This window comes from Malania oleifera, chromosome 6 (assembly GCF_029873635.1).
Source record: "Malania oleifera isolate guangnan ecotype guangnan chromosome 6, ASM2987363v1, whole genome shotgun sequence".
Lineage (NCBI taxonomy): Eukaryota > Viridiplantae > Streptophyta > Magnoliopsida > Santalales > Ximeniaceae > Malania > Malania oleifera.
The window spans coordinates 45,923,751-45,931,475 of NC_080422.1; the positions used below are offsets into that span (position 1 = coordinate 45,923,751).

The window sequence follows — 7,725 nt, forward strand, 5'->3', positions numbered from 1 at the left end:
TATAAGGACTTTCTTTTTGACTTGTACCTCTCAAGGTCAAAATTTTCAAGACATTTACACCAAATTAGGTGTTCTAGTCAAATTATTTGAAAGCCTTATTTTCAAATTATCTCAATTTGTGCTTATTTTCAAAGACATTTATAAACTCTCGTGACTGACGATCGTAGAAGATGGATTTTCAAATCTTCCATGTTGTTGAAATCAAAAGAATCCAAACATCTAATGATATGCAGACACGTAACACAGAATAATAAAAAATATAAAATCTAAAAACGATACACAATAGTGGCAGGGACACACAGACACACACAAACCTTTGCTGATACCATTGACATTAACCGCAAACGCACACCTTTGCTGCAACCAAACAAATCATTTGGAAAAGACCCTTCCACCTGCGCAGATCATGCAACATTCTCACCCCAAAAATATGGTAATAATTTCTGATGGGTTTGCTTCCAGAAACCCTTGAATCTCTTTCAGCACATTAATGGCTGGTTGCTACAAGTAATAGTTAGCACTTGATCAAATCGAGGAAATTGCCCTCACAGAATTAGGTATTGAAGCACTTACAAATGTTGTGTAGTTGTAACAGACGCTACCATAGGAGTGACATAACCCGATATCGTTGGCGAAGTCATACATATCAAGCTTTAGACCTCGAACACCATTCTACAATGAGCACATATTTCACAGCAAATTGTTAAAAAATATATTTTAACAGAAACAATGCCCTAAATATTGGATTATGTTGTGATCAATGTGCCATTCTATAGAGCGACAAATGATTCATTAAAATGATAATTTACATTAGAAATACTTACTTACAGAGTAAATAAAAAGTTCAAAAGAAATCTGAATAAACTGAGTTTCTAAGATGTTTTGATCGTAAAAGAGTATGTCATGAACAATGTGCAATGATTTAGGTAAGGAAACATCCATGTGAGAAGTTGTGCAAGTGAGAGTGGCATAAGTGGATTGTGTATGAAGAGTTTATCAGGGAAAAAATTTGTTTTTACGCGACAAATACTCACAATGACCAAAACACTTCTTGAAAATTGAAAAATAAAAAATTGTCATTGACTAAACAAAAGCGTAAAAACAAGCATAATGCAAAGCACAATAGATTCTGAGGGGCATATATTCCCGAAACAACTAAAGACAACAGTTGAAATTATATAAAAAATTTGCTCTTGGAAGCATAAAAAATACTTCCAAAAAGCAACCCAGATGGCGAAAAACCAAAGGAAGAAAAACGAATATTACATTGAGCTGATTGGTAACTAAATCTTCTTGGTTCCTGGGAGAAACAAGAACAGGTCCCATCGCGGGCTTCACCCCCAAAAGAGAGTAGGAGTTGTGAGTCGTTAGCTATGAATACCGATTGAAAGGTAGACTGTTTGCCTAATCAATCATCAGACCACCCATATCAGTACAACCCGCTCATAAACAATATATTCATCACAGTTCGCACATTAGATAATCAAAGAATGAGATCAGAACATAGAGCAATCACAGACCTTCGATGTGGGTTCCAGTGGCTGGATCCGGGTGCATCTGGGCCGAGTATTCCCGTTTACATCACACGTTTCGCAGCGCAAGTCGGCGTCACAGTCGTCGTCCGAAGCACATGTCTCTCCCAACTGATTCAGGTACAATAACCATGAGATGAAAATTATAAAGTTAAAAAAAAAAAATTTGGGGGAAAAAAAAATTCAAGAACCGATGAAGAGAAAGACAGGAGATGACAGTGATACCTTGAGAGAGGATGAAGAACAGGGGAAGAGACACAGTGCGAGAAATAGGAGTTGGGTGGGGAAATTCCTCCCCAGGAATCGATTAGGTCTCTGCAAATAAAGAATGCAAATACATGAGAGAGATAGAAAGAGAAAGAGAAAGATAAATATAACAGGGATGATGATATGCCTGCATTTTTTATTTTCTATGATTGGAGATGTAGTTAGGGGCTGCGACAATGGTTTTCTAGGAGGGTTTCGAGGGCGGCGACGGAGTAATGGAGTGGGACGGTGGGAATGGAGGGAGGAGCGGAATGAAAGTTGGGGAAAGAAGAGACCACGGGAGGGAGAAGAGTGCGGGAGGAGAAAGAAGAAATTTGGGGAAAGTGTGGGAATTTAAGATTTCGAGCATCAGTGACATTTTCAAAACCGTCACTAATACCCCCATTATTAGTGATGGTTCTCCCAAACCGTCATTAATACCCTTAGCTATTTCTTTTTTAATATTTTTTAAATAAAAACACTAGTAGTGACAATTTTGAAACCGTCACTAATACCCCCTTATTAGTGACGATTCTCCCAAATCGTCACTAATACCCTTAACTATTTTTTTAAAAAAATTTTAAATAAAAAAACTGTTAGTGATGGTTTTTAAAACCATCACTAATACCCTTAACTATTTATTTTTTAATATTTTTTAAATAAAAACACTAGTAGTGACAGTTTCAAAACTGTCATTAATACCCTTAACTATTTCTTTTTAATATTCTTTAAATAAAAATACTAGTAGTGACGGTTTTGAAACCATCACTAATACCCTTAACTATTTCTTTTTAAAAATTTATTAACAAAAAAATAAGTAGTGACAGTTTTAAAACCGTCACTAATACCCCCTTATTAGTGATGGTTCTTCCAAACCATCACTAATACCCTTAACTATTTCATTTTTAAATTTTTTTAAATGAAAACACTAATAGTAACAGTCTCAAAACCGTCACTAATACCCTAAAATCATCGCTAATATTTTCTCAAAAAAAATTTCACGCGAAAATTATTTACCGCGCTGTTTTTAGTGACGAAAGTATTAGTGACGGTTTTAAAACCGTCACTAATAGTGTCGTATTAGTGACGGCTACTAAAACCATCACTAATGCTTAGACTATTAGTGACGGTTCTTAAAAACCGTCACTAATACCAACTTTTAGTGACGAAATTGAATTCGTCACTAATACTTTTGTCACTAAAAACCAGTTTTTTTGTAGTGTATAAAAATTGACAGCATTTGAGAATCCTCCTTTTGGTGCTTTTCATTCCAAAAATGATTCTAATCTTTTTGAAACAATCTTTGACCTTATAAAAATATTTTACAAGTATGTTCAAAGGTATCTAGGTCTAAAAAATTAACCTAAGAGTTTCATGCATCCATATTGAAATTCTTTGAAGTACTTACATGAAATTTTCTAGACTTTCAAATTTTCAATTCTTGAATTCCTTGAGGTCTTTATGCTTACTTTATCTTTCTTTGAGCTTTCCATGTTGATCTCTTGGGCTTTCATTCTTGATGTTTTTTCTTTAATATCAATGCTCTCATGATCTTCAAGTTTTAATCCATGCTTCAAGCCTTGATATAATCATCCTTCTTTGAAGTACAAACTTTTATGAATTCTTTAACCTTGCATTCATCATTGAGTTTTGAAAATACATCACTTAAACAAAGTATGTTAAGTTCTACTTGTTTGTTAGCATAAAAACAAGATGTTAAGCCTTATAAGGCCAACACAACCTCTTTTTCAGGAAGAGAAACCTCTCCAAGCAACAACTTATGCTTGGTGTAACGATCCAACTGTATCTTGAACCATCAAAGATCTAATAGAAAAGAACGGATATTTGAGTACAAAAACACTCTCATACATAGGGCAAGTTGTATAAGTTAAATCACTAATCGTACTTCAAAATCAAAACTAAATAGAAAATATGAAGCTCAAGGCTTAGAAGTCACGAATGGTTCTTTCTTATTAATATAGAAATTTTAGTAGCAAATCAGAACCAAATCTTTTTAAACAACTAGCAATTTCGTAGAGTTTTTCCTCAGCAAGAGTGTGAGCAATGAGCTTTAGGTGAGTTTTAGCGTAGAAATCGTGTATTGCTTGAGCGTATATTTTCATTGAGCAAGAGAGGTATTTATAGACTTCTTAAAGAAAAGTTTCCTCATTGAACAAGTTGACATTGAGTATTTAGGTAACTTTTCAAAAGATATTAAATCATAGAATTAATTTTGAAAAACTTCTCGTATAGTTCAAAATTCAAAATCTCCGTAAAGTCAGTCGGCTGACTGATCCTAGTTCAAAAATGGTCAGTCGGCTGACCAGTCCTCTTTTTCATTTTTGATTTTTTTACTCTAGTTCATTTTGAAAAGCTCAAATACAACTCTTTCAAAATCATTTTCAAGGATTTTAGAAATGATTTCTAAGTCTTCTTATCCCAAAGAGCTTCACATATCTAAATAGTAATGAATTTGAAGTACTTACAAATATTCTTCTAAGCATGATCTCCTTAATCACTAAGTTTTGCAGCCTCTTGAGGTTCAGTCTTTACTTCAAGTGCCTTTAAGCTCTTCATGAGTCTTTTATTTCTTCAATATATCGAGAAACTTTCATTTGATTGTCTTTGATTTATAGCTTGCTTCCCTGATTAACCATGAGTGTCATTTGGCTTGGTCTTGAAATAAAACCACTCAACAACACATATTAAAACATTTTTTATTTTGTTATCATCAAAACAAGATTGAAAAGCCCAGTTAGGCCAACAACTTTGGCTAATTTTTCAACTATTTCATTAAGAATATCATCATTATCACTAAATCATTCTTTGAGATACGAAGGGTCAGGAAAATTATATTTCTTCTTCAACTTTTCTTCTTGAACAAGTGGTTTTATTTTTTCTTTTGCTTTATCTTTTTTATTTTTCCCAAAGATTGATTCCAGCATTGTAAAAGTGGCTGAGCTTGGGAAACTTGAGGGTGGCTGGTATTGTTTATCCTTTGGATTTAGAGCAGTCATTCTAAAAGAAGGTATGGTTGCTAGTTGCTCTAAACGTATTTGTACTCTATCCAATTGTTCTCCTATTGTAGTGAGATATTCATTTGAAAAATTGTGTTGTTTTACAAGTATCTCCATTTGTTGTTGAGTAGCTGATATATTTGGATATTCAAATTCAGTTCTTACAAAAGGTACACCTTCTACTTCATTATTCCCGTATTTAAAAAAAAATTTCTTTGGCAAAGGATGTGTAGAGACCCAGAAAAAAAGATAATAATAATAATAATAATAATAATAATAATAATAATAATAATAATAATAATAATAAGGGGAATCCAGTTTGGTACAGGACCAAACCGTCGACAGTTTGGTGAAGCTCAGGAAATTTGTCGACGATTTTGAGTTACCGGGGGATGGAAAAGGTAAAACAGAAAAAATTGGTTTGGTTAAAAGCCAAACCATCGATGGCTGAAACTGTCGATGATTTTGTCCGAGCCAGCATACCTATTGTAGACATCCCAATTTTACCCAAGCCATTATGAGAAGACCCAGTATGCTAAAAAGTTGACCTTGTATTCCTGGGAATGGAAGAATCCGATTCAGTCTCGGTTTATTTCAAAATTGAGTGTTGTTTTATTTCAAAATTGGAGTCCCGGTTATTACTAATTGAGTCTTTTTCAAAATTGAGTCCTGCTTTATTTTTATTGAGTCCTAGTTATTTTATTTTAAATTGAGCATCAATTTGATTTTAAATTGAGTCCAGATAATTTAGGTTGAGTCATTCATTTTTAGAAATTTTGATTGAGTCCCTAAAATTTTTAGGTCTAGTATCAGTTTGTATTTTTATTTTTATTATTTGGCTTCATGTTGGCAATAAAAAAAAAGAAAAGAAAAGGAAAGGGGCGGCACATGTTTGCTACTAGGGTTTAAAATTTTTTTTTACAAAAGCAAGGGGGGACAAACACACAGGCGAGGAGGCTGACAGCCCTCCACTCTCCCACACTACTCTCTCTTCATCTTCCTCTCTGCATAACCTCCCAGACACGGCCGGAGGGGGCGCTCATCTCTCTCTTGTCCCCATCTCCTTCTTACACAGCCGGAAGCCATGAATTCTCTCCTCTGACATTCACACCTAGCTGCAGCCCTCCATCCTCCCATCTCCATCTCACCGAACCACCACGGCAAGCCACACCCATCTCTCTCCATCATCTCGCAACTTCGATCACCATCCTCCCATCTCCAACTCCGACAGCCCCTTATCGCCGCTTCGTGCACAGACCATCTCCTCGACCACCATCTTCAACTGTGACAGCCTCCCACGGTCACGACACCATTCCAGCTAACACATGACCACCCTTACGGCCACAGCTCCTTCAGTCACACGCAGCAGCAGCAATTGCCACCGCCGCTCCCTGCTCTATGACCACAAACACTGTTCACGGCCAGCCACCTTCACCGCATACAGCAGTTCTCCAACAGCAACATCACAGCCGCGAGCCACCAACAGCCCTCCGACGACTTCCTTGCTTAGCTCCCAACCGCCAAAGCTCTTGCCACTCCGGTCTCTACCCTACACCATCCTTTCTGCAACCCAGCAAACACAAACGCAGAGAAGGAGGTAACCCTCTCACGGCACCAGCCATGGCCGCCCTCACACCACTCTCCTTCTCTCAAAGGTTAGGTTTTTAGGTGCGAAATGTATTTTGTGTGTTATTTTTGTATTGTGGTTCATATTGTGTTTAGGTTTATTGTAGTTTTTAATCATTTATGCAATATTAACTATTGTGTTTGTTTTTATCGGGATGTTGATATTATTAAGTGTTTATCTTACTATTATATATCATTATTAGGGTCATTTTTGTTATTATGGTATATTACTTTGGGTTGCATTTGTGTAGTTTAAATCTTTATTTAGTCTTTATAGGGTTGTAGTAGTATTATTGTTGTTGTATGTGTAAAGTGTTAAGAGAGTGTTCCAGGAACAGACGATTCGCAGGCTTTTGTAATATTTGCTTTATTATTATTTTTTGGTATTGTATAATAAATATTAATTGGTTTTTTCTCATTATTGTAGGACTTTTTTTTTTTTAATTTCGGAGGTAAGAATTCTATCGTTTAATATTTAAATGTGATAATTTCTATTGTTCTATATTATTAAGTACGTTATATTCAAGTTGCTTGTTTAATATTTAGGGTTTCATTGCTTTTATTAAATTGGCGATATTCAAGTTGTATGTTTTATATTTAGGGTTTTGTTGTATTTAATTAAATAGGTAAGTTCGTGCGGTATGTTTAATGTTTAGGTTTTTTTTTTTTTTATCATGATTATTCTTATACAGTATTTATGTTTTTTTTTTTTTATTATTGTTTGCTATTTCTAATTGTAATTATTTCACGTTTATAGTTATGTATGTTTAGTGATTTGAACCGGTTTCCTATATTTTCATATTTACTTATTTGGGTTTGAAAATGGATAAAAACATAAAAAAATAAAAATAAAAAATAAAAACACAAAAAAACATATCAGAAAAAATACAATTCAAGAAATTCATAAGAAAACTCCAAAAATATTTTTGACTTGATCTTCACGGTTTTTCTTTGGTTGTCTTTTTGCTATTTCAAATTTTGGGAAAAATATCAAAAATGTTATAAAAGTTCAAATATTGCAGAAAAACATAAAAATATTTTTGAAGTGGGAAATCTAGCTTTGCAAATTTTTTATCCCCGAAGAAATTCAAAACTTTCCGGAATATTATTTTTCATACTTAGAAGAACCCTACAAATTTTAAAAATCCCGAGAATGTGTTTTCTTAACCTATTTTCTTGATTTTCATCTCTTTGATTTCAAAAAGTTATGAGCTTTCGGGTTTCACGTACCCCAGTTCTGAGGGAATATCTATTATATATATATATATTTTTGTGTGATTTATTGCTTTACATGTGTATTTCAA

The 7,725-nt window shown here is 34.2% G+C and overlaps 1 pseudogene; it reads right to left on the minus strand.

The window, feature by feature from the left end:
* Positions 1-417: 417 nt before the first annotated feature.
* Positions 418-5,980, minus strand: LOC131158583 (PI-PLC X domain-containing protein At5g67130-like; annotated as a pseudogene).
* Positions 5,981-7,725: the final 1,745 nt, after the last annotated feature.